The following is a 19,755-nucleotide window of genomic DNA, read 5'->3' as shown; positions in this document are numbered from 1 at the left end:
TCAAAGTTATGAAATGAGCTGCAGTGAATAAAAACATTAAAGGATATGAGGTCTGGGAGGGAAGTGGACAAAATAACTGCTGCAGAGTGACAGTTTAGAACTCTACTTGCTAGTCTCCACAGGCACAGGCTAGGAGGAGGAGGCAAGGTGAAAGCTAGGGTCTGGGAGAACAGGGAAACAGAAGGAGGAGGGAGAGAGACCAAGAGTGAGACAAACGCCAACCAGATGAAAGGCAACCAAGGAGAGTCCTCGCCCTGTGCTGCGTAAGGCTGGGTCCCTGGGTCCCATCCACAGTGCCATGACCCTCCCCAGCCAGAGGCCAGCTATCCCTGGGACATGCATCAAATGCCCTGCCTTCTGGACTGACCCCAGTTTATAATACTAACTTCCCAGGCGTGCATGAAACCAAGGGACTGAGGAGGGAAGGATGTCTTTGCTCTGACACTCTTTACTCTCTGTTGTGTTTTTGCTAAACAATGTGGAGGGCAATCCTGGGCCCTGGATCCATACACCTAGATTCCCCTAATATTAACATCTTACATAACCATGGTACAATTATCTGAATCAGGAAGTTAACATTGGTACACTACTATTGATTGAAGATCTTACTCAAATCCCACATTTTTTTTTTTTTACTAATATCCTTTTGTCATTGTTGTTACTGGACAAAGATGGTGGATTCTTTGCTCAATCTGCTCAATGATCAATTCCCGAGACACGAGACTTTCAAAGAGAGAAAGAATTTATTGCTAGATATGAAGCAAAGGATCATACAGCACATGATCTGGGAACTCCAAATGATGTCAGATATGAGCAGGAAGTCACACGCACCATATCAGGACAAAAGGAGGTTTGTCCCAAAATCTATTTCCCCAAACTGCAGTAATTCTGATAGTTTTATAATATCAAAAGATGGGCAGTTTTTAGGATAATGAGCACAATGGTTCCAGATGATGTAATTAGAGCTGAACTAATTATTGGGCATGCATAGATTCATTATATGCTTAGTCACAGAATGTATGTAGGAAAATTATGGCCTTAAGATGATGATAGGTGTGATTTTTAGTATTAGAACAAGATATAGGTGACCTAAAGTTTAAAATTTAAGCTATTGTGCATGTTAAACAAGCTCATTTTGGTTAGATCCAGCTTCATTTATCAAGATAACTTTGGAATTGGGGTGGGTTAGTTCTGGGCTAACCCAAGGCCCTTCATCATTAATAAGCTTTAAGGGCTGTCTTTAGTGATCACAACGCTCCAAAGTTGAAAAACCAGATAAATCCGTACAAGTGTGAGTCAGCCACAGATTTTTACATTCACAAGGGCACGTGATAAAGGCTATTCAATCATTATCAAAGATCAAGGCAGATGAATTACAGTTCAAAGATTTCAAGTTTTTCCCTTTGTCTACTCCAATGTACCTGAAAGTAAAAAGGAATATCTATATAATCATCCAGCAATCATAATCACCTCTTAAATCCTAACTTCTCAGTTATGGTTGTTCCAAGACTCTATATGAGAGCTAAACTTTTAAATTCTAATGTCAGCTATCATTTCTGGTTTGTGTAATATTCTTCTAAACATTTTCCTGGCTTCTTCTTTTGCTTCTCTACATTTTACATCAAACTTGCTGTTTCTTAATTATTGATTGGCTTTGTAATGGTGTTGTGTTGCTTTTCAGTTTGTTTCCTTAGTTCTACAGTTTCCCTTTTTTCTCATACTGTTGTTTGACAATTTATTTTCAAGCTCTTGTTTTACTACTATGTTCTTCTCAAGTGATTATTAGAGTATGAAGCACTTGTGGGGGAACTTCTCTCTGTCCCTTGAATTATCTTTGCTTCTAGGTTTGGTTCTGTGTGTTTTGAAACCTCGCTTCCTCCTTTCCTTTTTGGGGGAAGAAGAGGAAGACCTATGGCTTGTTTGCATGTGTACCATTATGTTCTTGCACAAATAGTCTACTTCAAAACCTCCTTTTGTCCTGATATGGTGCATGTGACTTCCTGCTCATATCTGACATCATTTGGAGTTCCCTGATGAGTTTGTTTGAGGGGTGGGTATTTTGTGATTTTTTCCCCTGAAGTCTGGCAGGGGTGGAGATGGGGCAGAATGAGAAGCAGCTGAGGTGAGTGTTTCACTCTGCTACAGATGATGAAATGCTATGTGTTAGAAAATGGGCTGGCTTTTAATGAATAGAGATTTATTATTTTACAAATTTACAATTCAAAGTTCATGAAAATGTCCAAATTAAGGCATCAACAGGACAATACAATCTCTGAAGACAGGCTGCCAACACCTCGTATGCCTGAGTCACGTAGGAAGGCACGTGGCAATGAGTCCTTCTTTCTCAGGTTTCATTGCATTCAGCTTTTGACTTCAGTGACTTCTTCTGTTTTCTGTGGGTCATTTGTTAGCTTCTTTGGGGCTTTTCTCTCTGAATTTTGCTGAATTTCATCTCTCTTACCTTCTGGGTTTCTGATCCTCTTATAAAGGACTACAGAAAATGGATTAAGATCTACCTTGAATGGGGTGGGTCACATCTAAATTAAAATAGCCCAATCAAAAGGTTCCACCCTCAGTTGGTCTACACCCACAGGAATAAATTTAAAGAGCATGGATTTTTGGGCGGCACATAAAATCATCAAACTACCATAATGGAATGAAGACTTGTTAAAATGTCTGGGCTCTGTTCTCACTTGGAAGGCTTGAGGAACACCCAGAATGGTTTCCTTCCACCCAGAGAGGGTGATTCCATCCTTATGGAGAGTACACTAAAGCTTTGGAGCACCCAGTCCCCACCCCATTCAGCATGCTTTGCATGTTTCACCCATTTTTCCTTAGCCACCATTTCCAATCTTCTACTTAGAAAGAGGAAATTTAGAAGATAGCTACTCAGTTTGATTTTGTCCACTTTGGGGACATATTAGTGAAAACTTTCTGTTTATTTGCTGAATTGTAAGGGTGGTATTAGGAATCACAACACATTGCACAGCAAAGAGGATTCAGGGTGCTCAGGTAAACATTCTTTAGCTATGAGAGGGAAAAAATGGGTATTGGGGTCAACTAGCAATCTTCAACACAATTGTATAAGGATATCTAGATCTCTTATTTTATTTTGAGCTTCACTTTTCTTAGTTTGTTTAAAGCAGGCAGCCCCTTTCCCTCTCTTGCCTGCTGCTGTCCTGAGTCAATTGTGCAGCTCCCTGCTGAGCTGAGCAGGGAGACACAGGAATTATTCTGTGCACTTCAGGTCATAGAACTCAGAGGAAAATGGAGGATCAACCCCTGGATGGCCTGGGTCAGGGAAGACAAGGAAAGAAGACAGAAGGGACTAGTGGTTCAAAATGCCAGCAAAACAACCCAAAATAACCCAGATGGAGGAACATGATGAAAAGGAGCAGACCTGGTGTTTTTACTGGAAAATTGGCTAATGGGGAAGATATGATTGGCATAAAAAAAGTAGTAGTATTTAGCTCAAATCTAAATGATGGAGTGAAAGGAAAGGAGAAGTAAAATCAGAAATATCTCCAAAGTATCCTTATTGGGTGGAAGGTGAAGTTGCCATGTTGCCTGATACTTTAGTACTCTATACTTGACTTGCTAGTGGAACCTCTAGTTATAATTGTCTTATGAAGTGAGTATCGTGAAAGAGTAAAAGTGGCTGGTGTTTTAGTTTGTTAAATGCCACCAAATGCATTATACCAGAAATGGCTTTTAAAATGTGAATTCATTAAGTTACAAGTTTACAATTCTAAGGCCATAAAAATGTCCAAACAAAGGCATCCAGGGAAAGAAACCTCGACTCAAGGAAGGCTGATGTCTCTCACATGAGAAGACACGTGACTGGCATCTGTTGGTCCTTGTTCCCGGTTTCATTGCTTCCAGCTTCTGATGCCGGTGGCTTCCTCTCAAAGCATCTGTGGGCCTTCACTGAGCTCCTCTGGTACACAACTGTGCATTCTGGATTGATTAGTATCTCATGGGAAGGCACATGGCAACATCTGCTGGGCTCTGCATCTCTAAACATCTATGTCTAGTCATATGCTTTCTCTGTTGACACTCTAAGCATCTCCAAATGTATGGCTCTCTGTTAGCTCTGAAGCAACTATACTTTTACAAAATTCTCCCATTTTAAAGGACTCTAGTAAACTAATCAAGACTCACCTTGAATGGGCAGCCACATGCCCATCTAATGAAAAGGTCACAACCACATTGAGTGGATTATGTCTATGTGGAGTAATCTAATCAAAGGGTCCCAACCTACAATATTGAATCAGAATTAGAAGAACAGAGCTTTTCTGGGGTACATAACAACTTCATGCCAGCACATTCCACCCTCTGAACCACAAAAGGACATGTTCTTCTCATATACAAAACACATTCATTCCATCACAATATCACAAAAGCCTTAAACCATTTCAATAACAATACAAATACAATACCAAGTCAAAAATCAGTACAAAATCTCATCAAAGTCAGTTACAGGTATGGTCTCTCCTAAGGCAAAATTCTCCTCTGGCTGTGGTCCTGTGAAACTCAGAACAAGTTATCTGCATCCAATATACAAAGAAGGAACAGTCATAGGATACATGTTACCCTTCCCATAGGGAGAAATTGTATGGAACATAGGGGTCACTGGATCCAAACAGTTCCAGAAACTTGCAGGGCAAACTCCATTAGATTTCAAAGTCAGAGAGTCATTTATCATCCTTGGGGCTTTAGAAAGTGTCATTTTCACTTTTTCCAAAGCTTAGTCAGTGGCCTAGCTCTCTGCAAATGCTGGGGTGAGGGTTGCAACACTGGGGATCATCGGGGGGACAGCTTTTCTTAGTCCCACACTCTCCAAGCATTGGGGCAGCATACAGACTGTATGTCACCTTTGGGGAACATGCTCAATACCCTCAAAACAGTGGGTGATCACCAGGCCCCCCAAATCCCCAGGGAGTTTATTCTGCCACCTCAAAAGCCTGGGATGGAAAAACTCTTCCTGAACAACAAAGCAGAAGGCCCATCCTCTGATTCTGGGGCAAACGTAACACTCTCCATGTGTATGGGCAGGTCTGCTCTCCTGGCCCAAGATTTCCAGGCACCATATGTTAGCTTCCATGGTTCTGCCTCTAAAGTAATTTTTCCTTCAATGTGTCCCTTTTCTGTCCCCTTTAGTCCAGACTGGCAGTGGTTCAGTTTTGGCAGGTCTCACAAGAAACATGTCAGTTTTCCATGTAGTATACATGGATCACACTCATCAGATAATAGGGCATTCTATAAATTCTATCTGGGTAACTCCATTTCCAATTTCAACTTTTTATGAAATGACTGACTGTTTTCATGTTTGGTTAAATCCTCACATGAGGCCCTATTCTCTTGGGTCTTGCTTTCTAAAAGCCCAGAATTTTACAGATCACCATTTCTGTTTTGTTTGTACTTAACAGTACAGTTCTCAGCTTATCTCTTTCCTGCTGCATTTTACCATATGATGATAGGAGCAGTCAGGCTGCATTTATCACATTCTGTTTGAAAATTTCCTCAGCTAAGTATAGCAGCTTGTGATAATTAGGTTCAGCTGTCAACTTGGCCAGGTGATGATGCCCTATCATTCTGTTGCTGTGGGCTTAAATCATCAGTATGTGAAATTCATCTACAGCTGATTACATTTGCTGTCAGCTAAGGAACATGCTTTCCATAGTGAGTGAGGTTTAATTTATTTATCTGGAGGCTTAAAAGAGAGAGGTCAAAAGTGAGCTCAACAGCTCAGCATACCTCATCTCAGCACTGTAGTGCAGGCCAGACATCTGGAGATGAAGATAGAAAGCACTGCAGGGAAAACCTTGAAACCCAGAATCCAGGATAGAAGACCAGCAGATGTCACTGTATGCCTCACCATTGACAGAGAAACTCAGATGAATGCTAGCCACCTTTTCTTTGAAGAAATGTAAATTTGTAATTAAATAAATCCCCTTATTAAAAGCCAGTGCAGTGGCTCAGTAGTAGAATGCTCGCCTTCCATGAGGGAGACCTGAGTTCAATTCCCAGACCATAAATAAATAAATAAGCCAATGCATCAGGCAATGCAATGGTGGCTCAGTGGCAGAATTCTTGCCTGCCATGCTGGAGACCCAGGTTCATTTCTCAGAGCCTGCCCATGTAAAAAAAAAAAAAAAAAGGAAAACAAAAAACCCAATGCATCTAGGCCTAAGATAAATCAGAATACAGGGTTAAGGATGATATCATCCATATTTTAAAACTTCAACTTCTGTGTGAGGCCAAAGGGAGAGATGTTTATTTGGTGCAAAATTCATGTTTTGGGTAGTGCATTTCCTATTTAAACTTTTATGGTCAGTTTTGTGGACCACCATAAGTACATGTAATCTTGAATAGGGTGTGAGATTTTGTTGGTTTGTCCAGGTTAGTGTGATGCCTCAAGTTACCAGAATAACTTGGACAGTGAATAAAGAAGTACTTGAAAAGTTGCCTTCGGGGTCTGGGGACAAAGAAGGAAATACTTAACTCCCTCATTTGGAGAATTTCTGATATTCTCACAAGCAGTGGAGACAGCCAAATCAATAGGCTGAGCCCTTGATCTTAGGATTTGCCCCTATGAAACTTATTCCTATCAAGGATAGGGTAAACCTACTTAAAATTATGCCTAAAGGGGTCACCCAGAAAAGCTCTTTTGTTGCTCAGATGTAGCCTCTCTCTCTCTAAGCCAACTCAGTAGGTGAACTCACTCCTCTCCCCTCTACATGGGACATGACTTCCAGGTATGTAAATTTTCCTTGGCAATGTGAGACAGAACTCCTGCAATGAGCTGGGACTTGGCATCAAAGGATTGAGAAAGCCTAGTTGAACAAAAGGGGAAAGAGAGAAATGAGACAAAATAAGGTTTCAGTGGCTGAGAAATTTCAAACAGAGTTGAGAGGTTATCTTAGAGATTATTCTTATGCATGATGTAGATATCCCTTTTTAGTTTATGGTGTATTGGAATGGCTAGAGGGAAGTACCTGAAACTATTGAACTGTGTTCCAGTAGCCTTGCATTTTGAAGATGATTGTATGAAGATATAACTTTTGCAATGTGACCATCTGTATTAGTTAAGGTTCTCTAGAGAAACAGAATCAACAGGAAATATTCATAAATGTAAAATTTATAAAAGTGTGTCATATAACCATGGGAAGGTGAAGTCCAAAATCTGCAAAGCAGGCTGTGAAGCTGACGATTTCAATGGAGGGTCTGGACAAGCTCCACAGGAGAGGCTCACCAGTTGAAGCAGGGAAGAGAATCTGTCTCTTCTGAATTCTCCTTAAAAGGTTTCCAGTGATTAGATTAAACAAAACTCATTATAGAAGACACTCCCTTTGGCTGATTACAAATGAAATCAGCTGTGGATGTAGCCAACGTGATCATGACCTAATTCTATGAAATGTCCTAGCAAAAGACAGGCCAGCAATTGCCCAACCAGACAAAAGGTACCCAACTTGGCCAAGTTGACACATGACCTGACCATGACAGTCCACCCCTTGTCAACTTGGCAGCTATACTCATCATCTTAAACCATACCTAATTTCTAAATAGAAAACAATAAGACACATTTTTTTCTCACCTAACAATACTCAACTGTCCTGCATATAGCTGGAAACACATTAAATCTCTCCAGAATGGGGTGGAAGTCCTTGGGTAATATTCATTCTTAAACTTGATATCTTACAACTTAAATAGTGTAACATGAACAAAACAGCATTACAGTCCTTGTTTCTGTAACTGATCATGTGGTCATAGTTCATAATTATCACTACCTTCTTCCACTACCCATTTTGTGTTCCCTTCATCCTCAGCAAGCACTTCAGCTGTGTTGTGGGCCGCACTGAAAGAAAGAGACTGCTCAATTCAAAACTGCAAGCCAATTTGGAGTCTTTGTTAGCCAGCCAGTGACTGCCTCAGAAACCTCCAAGAATAAAGATTCAGAGAGCAGCTTCCAGAGGTTTTCAAGGTGAGCTTATAAAGGCTAAAACCACATCCTGGTTTGCAGTTGCTAGCAAGAAAGCATAATCACAGAAGCAGAAAAATGCTGTTAGCTGTTGCCAAAACACATCCTGTTCCCTCAGTTTCCTAACATTGGTCATTGTTTAACTCTTGGGGACATTCTGCCCCACATCTTTGGGGACTTTCCCTGCTTGGGCCTGATTTATTGCTCCTGGCCCTCTACAAGCTGGCCTTGGTTCTTTGCCTGCTGGGGTGACGCAAACTTTCATTCCTGAAGTTCCAGAGCCATTGGTAGTCTGGCCAGGATTGGGTTTTTGCAGTTTTCCATTGATTTTAACCACAGGGCATGGTAGTACTAAAAATTGCCCTAGGGAATCCCCTATACTCCAGGAAAACTCTTCTTTAAGTTGAGTTTTCTCAACTCAACTTTCTCAAAACTCTTCTCCATTGTGTAGTCCTACTTCCCCCAATAGTCAGGGTCAGTCACCCCAGCCAGTAATGTAATCCCCTTCTTGGCTTGTTGATTTGGGGGCATGAGTAGCCCAAAGTAACTAGGTGGCAGTCTTAAATTCCAGTTCAATGGAATTTTTTTCCTGGTGGAAGCACTCCCCATTTTGGAACTAAGACCTGTAGACCAGCAGAGCTGAGGGTCACAGGGACAGGAAGCAAAAATTTTCCTAGTGGATCACTAGGGGTAATAGTGAGTGGTGCCACTCCCGTTTCCACCTCTTGGTTCCTGGACCCATGGATCCTGGCTATGGGAGAAACAGCACCATACAGTGGACGCTGATTCAGAGCATACACAGCTTCCTTCCATTACTCCAGCTCTTCAAGGTATTACCACCTAGTTGGCACTGTAATTGAATTTTCAAAAGGCCATTCCACCATTCTATCAATCCAGCTGCTTCTGGATGATGGGGAACATGGTAAGACCAGAGAATTCCATGAGCATGTGCCCATTCTCGCACTTCATTTGCTGTGAAGTGTGTTCCTTGATCCGAAGCAATGCTATGTGGAATACCATGATGATGGATAAGGCATTCTGTAAGCCCACGTATAGTAGTTTTGGCAGAAGCATTGTGTGCAGGGAAAGCAAACCCATATCCAGAGTATGTGTCCATTCCAGTTAGAACAAATCGCTGCCCCTTCCATGAAGGGAGTGGTCCAATGTAATCAACCTGCCACCATGTAGCTGGCTGGTCACCTCGGGGAATGGTGCCATATCGGGGGCTGAGTGTGGGTCTCTGCTGCTGGCAGATTGGGCACTCAGCAGTGGCTGTAGCCAGGTCAGCCTTGGTGAGTGGAAGTCCATGTTGCTGAGCCCATGCATAACCTCCATCCCTACCACCATGACCACTTTGTTCATGAGCCCATTGGGCAATAACAGGAGTTGCTGGGGAAAGAGGCTGACTGGTATCCATAGAACGGGTCATCTTATCCACTTGATTATTAAAATCTTCCTCTGCTGAAGTCACCCTCTGGTGCGCATTCACATGGGACACAAATATGTTTATATTTTTAGCCCACTCAGAAAGGCCTATCCACATACCTCTTCCCCAGACCTCTTTGTCACCAAATTTCCAATTATGGTCTTTCCAAGTCCCTGACCATCCAGCCAAACCATTAGCAACAGCCCATGAGTCTGTATACAAACACACCTCTGGCCAGTTCTCTTTCCAAGCAAAATGAACAACCAGGTGCACTCCTCGAAGTTCTGCCCACTGGGAGGATTTTCCCTCACCACTGTCCTTCAAGGACACCACAGAAAAGGCTTGTAGTGATGCAGCTGTCCACTTTCAGGTGGTATCTGCATATTGTGCAAAATCATCTGTGAACCAGGCCCAAGTTTTCTCTTCCTCAATTCACTGTAAGGAACTCCCCAAGAGGCCATAGTCTGGTCTGGGAAAGAGAAGGTAACATGGCAGAAGTAGAGACATGGGTGTTTGGGCCACTTCCTCATGTAACTTACTTGTGCCTTCAGGACCTGCTCTGGCCCTATCTTGTATATACCATTTCCATTTTATGATGAAGTGCTGCTGTGTATGCCCAACTTTATGACTTGGTGGGTCAGACAACACCCAGCTCATGATAGGCAACTCAGGTCTCATGGCAACTTGGTGACCCAAGGTTAAGCATTCAGTCTCTACTAAAGCCTAATAGCAGGCCAAAAGCTGTTTCTGAAAAGGAGAGTAGTTATCTGAGGCAGATGGTAAGGCTTTGCTCCAAAATCCTAAGGGTCTGCACTGTGATTCTTCTATAGGAGGCCTTTTCAAACAGCATCTCTATTTGCCACTGACACTTCCAGCACCACTGGATCTGCTGGATCCTATGGTCCAAGTGGCAGAGCAACTTGCATAGCAGCCTGGACCTGTCATTGAGCCTCCTCTTGGTCAGGTCCCCACTCAAAATTAGCAGCTTTTCTAGTCACTCGATAAATGGACCAAAGTAGCACACCCAAATGAGGAATATGTTGTTGCCCAAATCCAAAGAGACCAACTAGGCATTGTGCTTCCTTTTTGGTTGTAGAAAGAGCCAGATGCAGAAACTTATCCTTCACCTTAGAAGGGATATCTCGACATGCCCCACACCACTGAACACCTAGAAATTTCACTGAGGTGGAAGGGCCCTGTATTTTTGTTGGATTTATCCCCCATCCTCTGACACACAAATGCCCTACCACCAAGTCTAGAGTAGTTGCTATTTCTTGCTCACTAGGTCCAATCAACATGATATCATCAATATAATGGACCAGTGTGATGTCTTGTGGGAGGAAGAAACAATCAAGTTCCCTGCAGACAAGATTATGACATAGGACTGGAGAGTTGATATATCCCTGAGGCAGGACCATGAAAGTAGATTGCTGACCTTGCCAGCTGAAAGCAAACTGTTTCTGGTGGTCTTTACTAATGGCTATTGAGAAAAAAGCATTTGCTAGACCAATAGCTGCATATCCAGTACCAGGGGATGTACTGATTTGCTCAAGCAATGATACCAAATCCAGAATAGCAGCTGCAATTGGAGTTACCACCTGGTTGAGCTTATGATAATCCACTGTTATCCTCCAAGATCCATCTGTTTTCTGCACAGGCCAAATAGGAGAGTTGAATGGGGATGTGGTAGGAATCACCACCCCTGCATCCTTCAAGTCATTTAGAGTGGCAGTAATCTCTGCAATTCCTCCAGGAATCCAGTATTGCTTCTGATTTACTATTTTGCTAGGTAGGGGCAGTTCTAGTGGCTTCCATTTGGCTTTTCCCACCATAATAGCCCTCACTGCATGAGTTAAAGAGCCAATGTGGGGATTCTGCCAGTTGCTCAGTATTTCTATTCCAATTATGCATTCTGAAACTGGGGAAGTAACTACACTGTGAGATGGACCTGAGCTAAACCTCCATTGATCACCTGATCTCCGTAAGCCCCCACTCTGGCTGGTGGACCAGAGTAACGTTTTGGATCTCCTGGAATTAATGTCACTTCTGAACCAGTGTCTAATAATCCCCCAAATATCTGATCATTTCCTTTCCCCCGATTCACAGTTGCCCTGGTAAAAGGCCGTCGGTCTCCTTGGGGAATGCTTGGAGGAAGATTAACAGTATAGATAGAAGGCAGTGTAACAAGTTGGGTGTGCTGGTTTGAAAGGATGTATGGACCCTTAGAAAAGCCATATTTTAATCAAAATCCCATTTTGTAAAGGCAGAATAATCCTTTTTCAATACTGTATGTTTGTCTGGAATTAGATCATCTCCTTGGAGATGTAACTCAATCAAGAGTGGTTGTTAAGGAGGGGGGCCAAGATGGCGGCTTAGTAAGGTGCACGCATCTTAGTTCCTCCTCCAGAACAACAACTAAATAACCAGAAACAGTACAGAACAGCTCCTGGAGCCACGACAGAGACCAAACACACAGCGTACCCCAGTCTGGACTGGCTGGTCTGGCTGTGAGACTCCACAGTGGTGAGTTCCCTGAGTGGCACGCGCTTCCCCGGGCCACTGCGGCTGGTGGGCAGTGCCCCTCCCTCACGGGCGGCTTCCCGGACCGACTGACAGTCTCAGAGAGGTGAGTTCCCCAAGCCGCGGCGGCCGGCAGCCGGCACCCCTCCCTCATGGGTGGCTTCCCAGACCGGCCGCGAGTCTCAGATCAGCTAGTTCCCCAAGCCATGGCAGCCGGCGACCGGCGCCCCTCCCCCACAGGCGGCTTCCCGGTCCGGCTGCAAAGTTCGGATCAGTGAGTTCCCCAAGCCGCGGCAGTCGGCAACCGGCGCCCCTCCCCCACAGGCGGCTTCCCGGTCCGGCTGCAAGGTTCGGATCAGTGAGTTCCCCAAGCCGCGGCAGCCGGCAACCGGTGCCCCTCCCCCACAGGCGGCTTCCCGGAGGGAAAGGAAAGAGTCTCCAACAGTAGCAGGGACTGAGTCCAGCCAAACACCAATAGTGGCATTAATAAACAAATTCTGACTACTAAAAATAGGCCCCCAGCTCAGGCGAAACTGATCAAGGTAGAAGTCGCCTATTGGGCTAACTGAAAAAGAGGAAAGGGGGTGAAACAGAGCCTTCTGCAGCTGCTTCTATGGAGGCTTGGTCGCCTCTGAACTCAGTGCCGGGATTACACAGGTTGCAACTGCCCCAAACACAGAAACAGACTGATTTCAGGGCTCTCTACCATCTGAACCCTCCCCGCAGGAGGGGTGAAATGCAACTCAGGTGGAATCCCCCTCTCAAGGAATTCAGATCCCAGGACTTCACAATTTGAGGCCATTAAAACCAGCCTACAACCTTTCCTCTGTCTCTACCACACACCCAGCAGGGAGAGCCTTCCAAAGTTAAAGGAGCCACAACATCTTTTGCTGGTGGGACCCGCAGACAGACAAGCGCCACATACTGGGCAGGATAAGAAAAACAGAACCCAGAGATTTCACAGGAAAGTCTTTCAACCTTCTGGGTCTCACACTCAGGGAAATCTGATTAAATGTCCAGATGCCAGCAAAAAATAACAAATCACACCAGGAAAATTGAAGATATGGCCCAGTCAAAGGAACAAACCAATAGTTTAAATGAGATACAGGAGCTGAGACAACTAATTCTGAATATACGAACAGAAATGGAAAACCTCTTCAAAAACCAAATCAGTCTTCCCCCTTCTCCACCGGTGCTCCCGCCGCCATCTAGCCCTCCTCTTCCCCTTTCTCCGCTGACGCTCCAGCTGCCATCTTGCCCGTCTCTTTCCCCTTCTGCTCCAGCGGCTCTCCATCTGCCATCTTATCCTTCCCTTTCTCCTCCTGCTCCAGTGGCTCCTCAACCACCACCGTGCTCTCTTCCGCCTTCACCGGCTCCTCCGCCATCGTCCTCCACAGCCTTGCCATCCTCACCTTTCCTCCAACAGAAGAGCTACTAGGGGAGTAGAAACGATACAGAACATCTCCCGGAGCCACGACAGAGATCAAGAAGACAGCGTACTCCATCCTGGAATGGCTGACTGGCTGAGAGAACCCGCTCCGGTGAGATCGCTGAGGGGCGCGGGCTTCCCCGGGCGGGGCAGCAAGCGGCTGGAGTCCCTCACCTCCTCCTTCCCGGGCCAGCTGGCAGAATTGGGCAGGTGGTCCCCTCAAGCCACAGAGGCTGGCACCCCCACCATGCGTGGCCCCCCAGACCAACTGAGAGAATTGGATTGGAAAACCCCAGGCCACGGAGAATGGTGACCGGGGGGGTCCTTTCCAAACAAGTGACTACCCGATCCGGCTGGGAATGGTGCACTCTCCCGGACCGTGACAGCTGGTGCCCTCCCGCCACGCTTGGCACCCAGGGCCGACTAGGAAATTCGGATGGGCGCTCTCCGGGCTGCGGCAGCCGGCGACCTTCCCCGTGTTCAGAACCCCGGGCCAGCTGGCACTCTTCCAAGCTGCTTCCGTGGGCGAACCTCCCCCACGGCGAGTGTTTTCCAAAGTTAAAGGACCCACAGCATCTTTTACTGGGGGGACCCTAGACAAACGTGTGCCCCAAGCACCACCTACTGGGCAGGATAAGAAAAACAACCCAGAGATTTCACAGAAAAATCTTTCAACCTGTTGGGTCCAACACCCAGGGAAATCTGACTAATGCCCAGACGCCAGCAGAAGATAACAGATCACGCTCAGAAAATTGAAAATATGGCCAAGTCAAAGGAACAAACCAATAGTTCAAATGAGATACAGAAGCTGAGACAACTAATGCTGAATATACGAACAGAAATGGAAAACCTCTTCAAAAACGAAATCAATAAATTGAGGGAGGACATGAAGAAGACATAGGTTGAAAAAAAAGAAGAAATAGAAAAACTGAAAAAACAAATCACGGAGCTTATGGAAGTGAAGGATAAAGTAGAAAAGATGGAAAAAACAATGGATACCTACAATGATAGATTTAAGGACACAGAGATAGAATTAGTGATTTGGAGGATGGAACATCTGAATTCCAAAAAGAAACAGAAACTATAGGGAAAAGAATGGAAAAATTTAAACAGGGTATCAGGGAACTCAAGGACAATATGAACCGCGCAGATATACGTGTCGTTGGTGTCCCAGAAGGAGAAGAGAAGGGAAAAGGAGGAGAAAAACTAATGGAAGAAATTATCACTGAATATTTACCAACTCTTATGAAAGACCTAAAATTACAGATCCAAGAAGTGCAGTGCACCCCAAAGAGATTAGACTCAAATAGGCGTTCTCCAAGACACTTACTAGTTAGAATGTCAGAGGTCAAAGAGAAAGAGAGGATGTTGAAAGCAGCAAGAGAAAAACAATCCATCACATACAAGGGAAACCCAATAAGACTATGTGTAGATTTCTCAGCAGAAACCATGGAAGCTAGAAGACAGTGGGATGATATATTTAAATTACTAAAAGAGAAAAACTTCCTACCAAGACTCCTATATCCAGCAAAATTGTCCTTCAAAAATGAGGGAGAAATAAAAACATTCTCAGACAAAAAGTCATTGAGAGAATTTGTGACCAAGAGACCAGCTCTGCAAGAAATGCTAAAAGGAGCACTAGAGTCAGATACAAAAAGACAGAAGAGAGAGGTATGGAGAAGAGTATAGAAAGAAGGAAAGTCAGATATGATATATATAATACAAAAGGCAAAATGTTAGAGGAAAATATTATCCAAACAGTAATAACACTAAATGTTAATGGACTGAATTCCCCAATCAAAAGACATAGACTGGCAGAATGGATTAAAAAACAGGATCCTTCTATATGCTGTCTACAGGAAACATATCTTAGACCCAAAGATAAACATAGGTTGAAACTGAAAGGTTGGGAAAAGATATTTCATGCAAATAACAACCAGAAAAGAGCAGGAGTGGCTATACTAATATCCAACAAATTAGACTTCAAATGTAAAACAGTTAAAAGAGACAAAGAAGGACACTATATACTAATAAAAGGAACAATTAAACAAGAAGACATAACATTCATAAATATTTATGCACGGAACCAGAATGCCCCAAAATATGTGAAGAATACACTGAAAACACTGAAAAGGGAAATAGACACATATACCATAATAGTTGGAGACTTCAATTCACCACTCTCATCAATGGACAGAACATCTAGACAGAGGATCAATAAAGAAATAGAGAATCTGAATATTACTATAAATCAGCTAGATTTAACAGACATTTGTAGGACATTACATCCCACAACAGCAGGATACACCTTTTTCTCAAGTGCTCATGGATCATTCTCAAAGATAGACCATATGCTGGGTCACAAACCAAGTCTTAACAAATTTAAAAAGATTGAAATCATACATAACACTTTCTCGGATCATAAAGGCATGAAGTTGGAAATCAATAATAGGCGGAGTGCCAGAAAATTCACAAATACGTGGAGGCTCAACAACACATTCTTAAACAACGAGTGGGTCAAGGAAGAAATTGCAAGAGAAATTAGTAAATACCTCGAGGTGAATGAAAACGAAAACACAACATATCAAAACCTATGGGACGCTGCAAAGGCAGTGCTAAGAGGGAAATTTATTGCCCTAAATGCCTATATCAGAAAAGAAGAAAAGGCAAAAATTCAGGAATTAACTGTCCACTTGGAAGAACTGGAGAAAGAACAGCAAACTAATCCCAAAGCAAGCAAAAGGAAAGAAATAACAAAGATTAGAGCAGAAATAAATGAAATTGAATACATGAAAACAATAGAGAAAATCAATAAGAACAGAAGTTGGTTCTATGAGAAAATCAATAAGATTGATGGGCCCTTAGCAAGATTGACAAAAAGAAGAAGAGAGAGGATGCAAATAAATAAGATCAGAAAATGGAAGAGGTGACATAACTACTGACCTCACAGAAATAAAGGAGGTAATAACGGGATACCATGAACAACTTTACGCTAATAAATACAAAAATTTAGATGAAATGGATGGGTTCCTGGAAAGACATGAACAACCAACTTTGACTAAAGAAGAAATAGATGACCTCAACAAACCAATCACAAGTAAAGAAATTGAATTAGTCATTCAAAAGCTTCCTAAAAAGGAAAGTCCAGGACCAGATGGCTTCACATGTGAATTCTATCAAACATTCAAGAAAGAATTAGTACCAACTCTCCTCAAACTCTTCAAAAAAATCGAAGTGGAGTGAAAACTACCTAATTCATTCTATGAAGCCAACATCACCCTCATACCAAAAACAGGAAAAGATATTGCAAAAAAAGAAAACTACAGACCAATCTCTGTAATGAATATAGATGCAAAAATCCTCAACAAAATTCTAGCAAATCGAATTCAACAACACATTAAAAGAATTATATATCATGACCAAGTAGGATTCATTCCAGGTATGCAAGGATGGTTCAACATAAGAAAAATCAATTAATGTAATACACCATATCAACAAATCAAAGCAGAAAAATCACATGATCATCTCAATTGATGCAGAGAAGGCATTTGACAAGATTCAACATCCTTTCCTGTTGAAAACACTTCAAAAGATAGGAATACAAGGGAACTTCCTTAAAATGATAGAGGGAATATATGAAAAACCCACAGCTAATATCATCCTCAATGGGGAAAAATTGAAAACTTTCCCCCTGACATCAGGAACAAGACAAGGATGTCCACTATCACCACTATTATTCAACATTGTGTTGGAGGTTCTAGCCAGAGCAATTAGACAAGAAAAAGAAATACAAGGCATCAAAATTGGAAAGGAAGAAGTAAAACTATCACTGTTTGCAGACGATATGATACTATACGTCGAAAACCCGGAAAAATCCACAACAAAACTACTAGAGCTAATAAATGAGTACAGCAAAGTAGCAGGTTACAAGATCAACATTGAAAAATCTGTAGTGTTTCTATACACAAGCAATGAACAAGCTGAGGGGGAAATCAAGAAACGAATTCCATTTACAATTGCCACTAAAAGAATAAAATACCTAGGAATAAATTTAACTAAAGAGACAAAAAACCTATATAAAGAAAACTACAAAAGACTGTTAAAAGAAATCACAGAAGACCTAAATAGATGGGAAGGGCATACCGTGTTCATGGATTGGAAGACTAAATATAGTTAAGATGTCAATCCTACCTGAATTGATTTACAGATTCAATGCAATACCAATCAAAATCCCAACAACTTATTTTTCAGAAATAGAAAAACCAATAAGCAAATTTATCTGGAAGGGCAGTGTGCCCCGAATTGCTAAAAACATCTTGAGGAAAAATAACGAAGCTGCAGGTCTCACGCTGCCTGACTTTAAGGCATATTATGAAGCCACAGTGGTCAAAACAGCATGGTATTGGCATAAAGATAGATATATCGACCAATGGAATCGAATAGAGTGCTCAGATATAGACCCTCTCATCTATGGACATTTGATCTTTGATAAGGCAGTCAAGCCAACTCACCTGGGACAGAACAGTCTCTTCAATAAATGGTGCCTAGAGAACTGGATATCCATAAGCAAAAGAATGAAAGAGGACCCGTATCTCACACCCTACACAAAAGTTAACTCAAAATGGATCAAAGATCTAAACATGAGGTCTAAGACCATAAAACAGTTAGAGGAAAATGTTGGGAGATATCTTATGAAACTTACAATTGAAGGCAGTTTTATGGACCTTAAACCTAAAGCAAGAGCACTGAAGAAAGAAATAAATAAATGGGAGCTCCTCAAAATTAAACACTTTTGTGCATCAAAGAACTTCATCAAGAAAGTAGAAAGACAGCCTACACAATGGGAGACAATATTTGGAAATGACATGTCAGATAAAGGTCTAGTATCCAGAATTTATAAAGAGATTGTTCAACTCAACAACAAAAAGACAGCCAACCCAATTGCAAAATGGGAAAAAGGCTTGAACAGATACCTCTCAGAAGAGGAAATACAAATGGCCAAGAGGCACATGAAGAGATGCTCAATGTCCCTGGCCATTAGAGAAATGCAAATCAAAACCACAATGAGATATCATCTCACACCCACCAGAATGGCCATTATCAACAAAACAGAAAATGACAAGTGCTGGAGAGGATGCAGAGAAAGAGGCACACTTATCCACTGTTGGTGGGAATGTCAAATGGTGCAACCACTGTGGAAGGCAGTTTGGCGGTTCCTCAAAAAGCTGAATATAGAATTGCCATACGACCCAGCAATACCATTGTTGGGTATCTACTCAAAGGACTTAAGGGCAAAGACACAAATGGACATTTGCACACCAATGTTTATAGCAGCATTATTTACAATTGCAAAGAGATGGAAACAGCCAAAATGTCCATCAACAGACGAGTGGCTAAACAAACTGTGGTATATACATACGATGGAATATTATGCAGCTTTAAGACAGGATAAACTTATGAAGCATGTAATAACATGGATGGACTAGAGAACATTATGCTGAGTGAGTCTAGCCAAAAACTAAAAGACAAATACTGTATGGTCCCACTGATGTGAATCGACATTCGAGAATAAACTTGGAATATAACATTGGTAACAGAGTCCAGCAGGAGTTAGAAACAGGGTAAGATAATGGGTAATTGGAGCTGAAGGGATACATACTGTGCAACAAGACTAGATACAAAAACTCAAGAAAGGACAGCACAATAATACCTAATTGTAAAGTAATCATGTTAAAACACTGAATGAAACTGTATCTGAGCTATAGGTTTTTTTTTTTTACTATTATTATTACTTTTATTTTTTTCTCTATATTAACATTCTATATCTTTTTCTGTTGTGTTGCTTGTTCTTCTAAACCGATTCAAATGTACTAAGAAATGATGATCATGCATCTATATGATGATGTTAAGAATTACTGATTGCATATGTAGAATGGTATGATTTCTAAATGTTGGGTTAATTTCTTTTTTTCCGTTAATTAATTTAAAAAAATCAATAAATTGAGGGAGGACATGAAGAAGGCAAGGGATGAGCAAAAAGAAGAAATAGAAAGTCTGAAAAAACAAATCACAGAACTTATGGGAATGAAAGATGCAGTAGAAGAGATGAAAAAAACAATGGAAACCTACAATGGTAGATTTCAAGAGACAGAGGTTAGAATTAGTGAACTGGAGGATGGGACATCTGAAATCCAAAAAGAAACAGAAACTATAGGGAAAAGATGGGAAAATTTGAGCAGAGGCTCAGGGAATTGAATGATAATATGAAGCACACAAATATATGTGTTGTGGGTGTCCCAGAAGGAGAAGAGAAGGGAAAAGGAAGAGAAAAACTAATGGAAGAAATTATCACTGAAAATTTTCCAACTCTTATGAATGACCTAAAATTACAGATCCAAG

At 42.1% G+C, this 19,755-nt stretch overlaps 1 protein-coding gene and 1 long non-coding RNA gene across 2 annotated transcripts in view; one reads left to right on the top strand and one right to left on the bottom strand.

The window, feature by feature from the left end:
• Positions 1–71, bottom strand: part of NINL (ninein like) — a 213,480-nt gene extending 213,409 nt beyond the window's left edge. Inside the window, exon 1 of the mRNA XM_077114056.1 lies at positions 1–71. This exon is cut by the window's left edge and continues 287 nt beyond it. The gene's annotated coding sequence lies outside the window, so the exon portion shown is untranslated.
• An 18-nt stretch (positions 72–89) lies between these two features.
• The window catches only part of LOC143644731 (uncharacterized), a 104,592-nt gene continuing 84,926 nt past the window's right edge, over positions 90–19,755 (top strand). The window contains exons 1-2 of the long non-coding RNA XR_013156836.1: positions 90–263; positions 7,830–7,984. This is a non-coding gene — a long non-coding RNA (uncharacterized LOC143644731). The remainder of the gene's footprint in view (positions 264–7,829; positions 7,985–19,755) is intronic.

This window comes from Tamandua tetradactyla, chromosome 1 (genome assembly GCF_023851605.1).
Source record: "Tamandua tetradactyla isolate mTamTet1 chromosome 1, mTamTet1.pri, whole genome shotgun sequence".
Lineage (NCBI taxonomy): Eukaryota > Metazoa > Chordata > Mammalia > Pilosa > Myrmecophagidae > Tamandua > Tamandua tetradactyla.
Note: the sequence above shows the minus strand (reverse complement) of the source record. Positions and strands in the feature narration are given on the sequence as shown.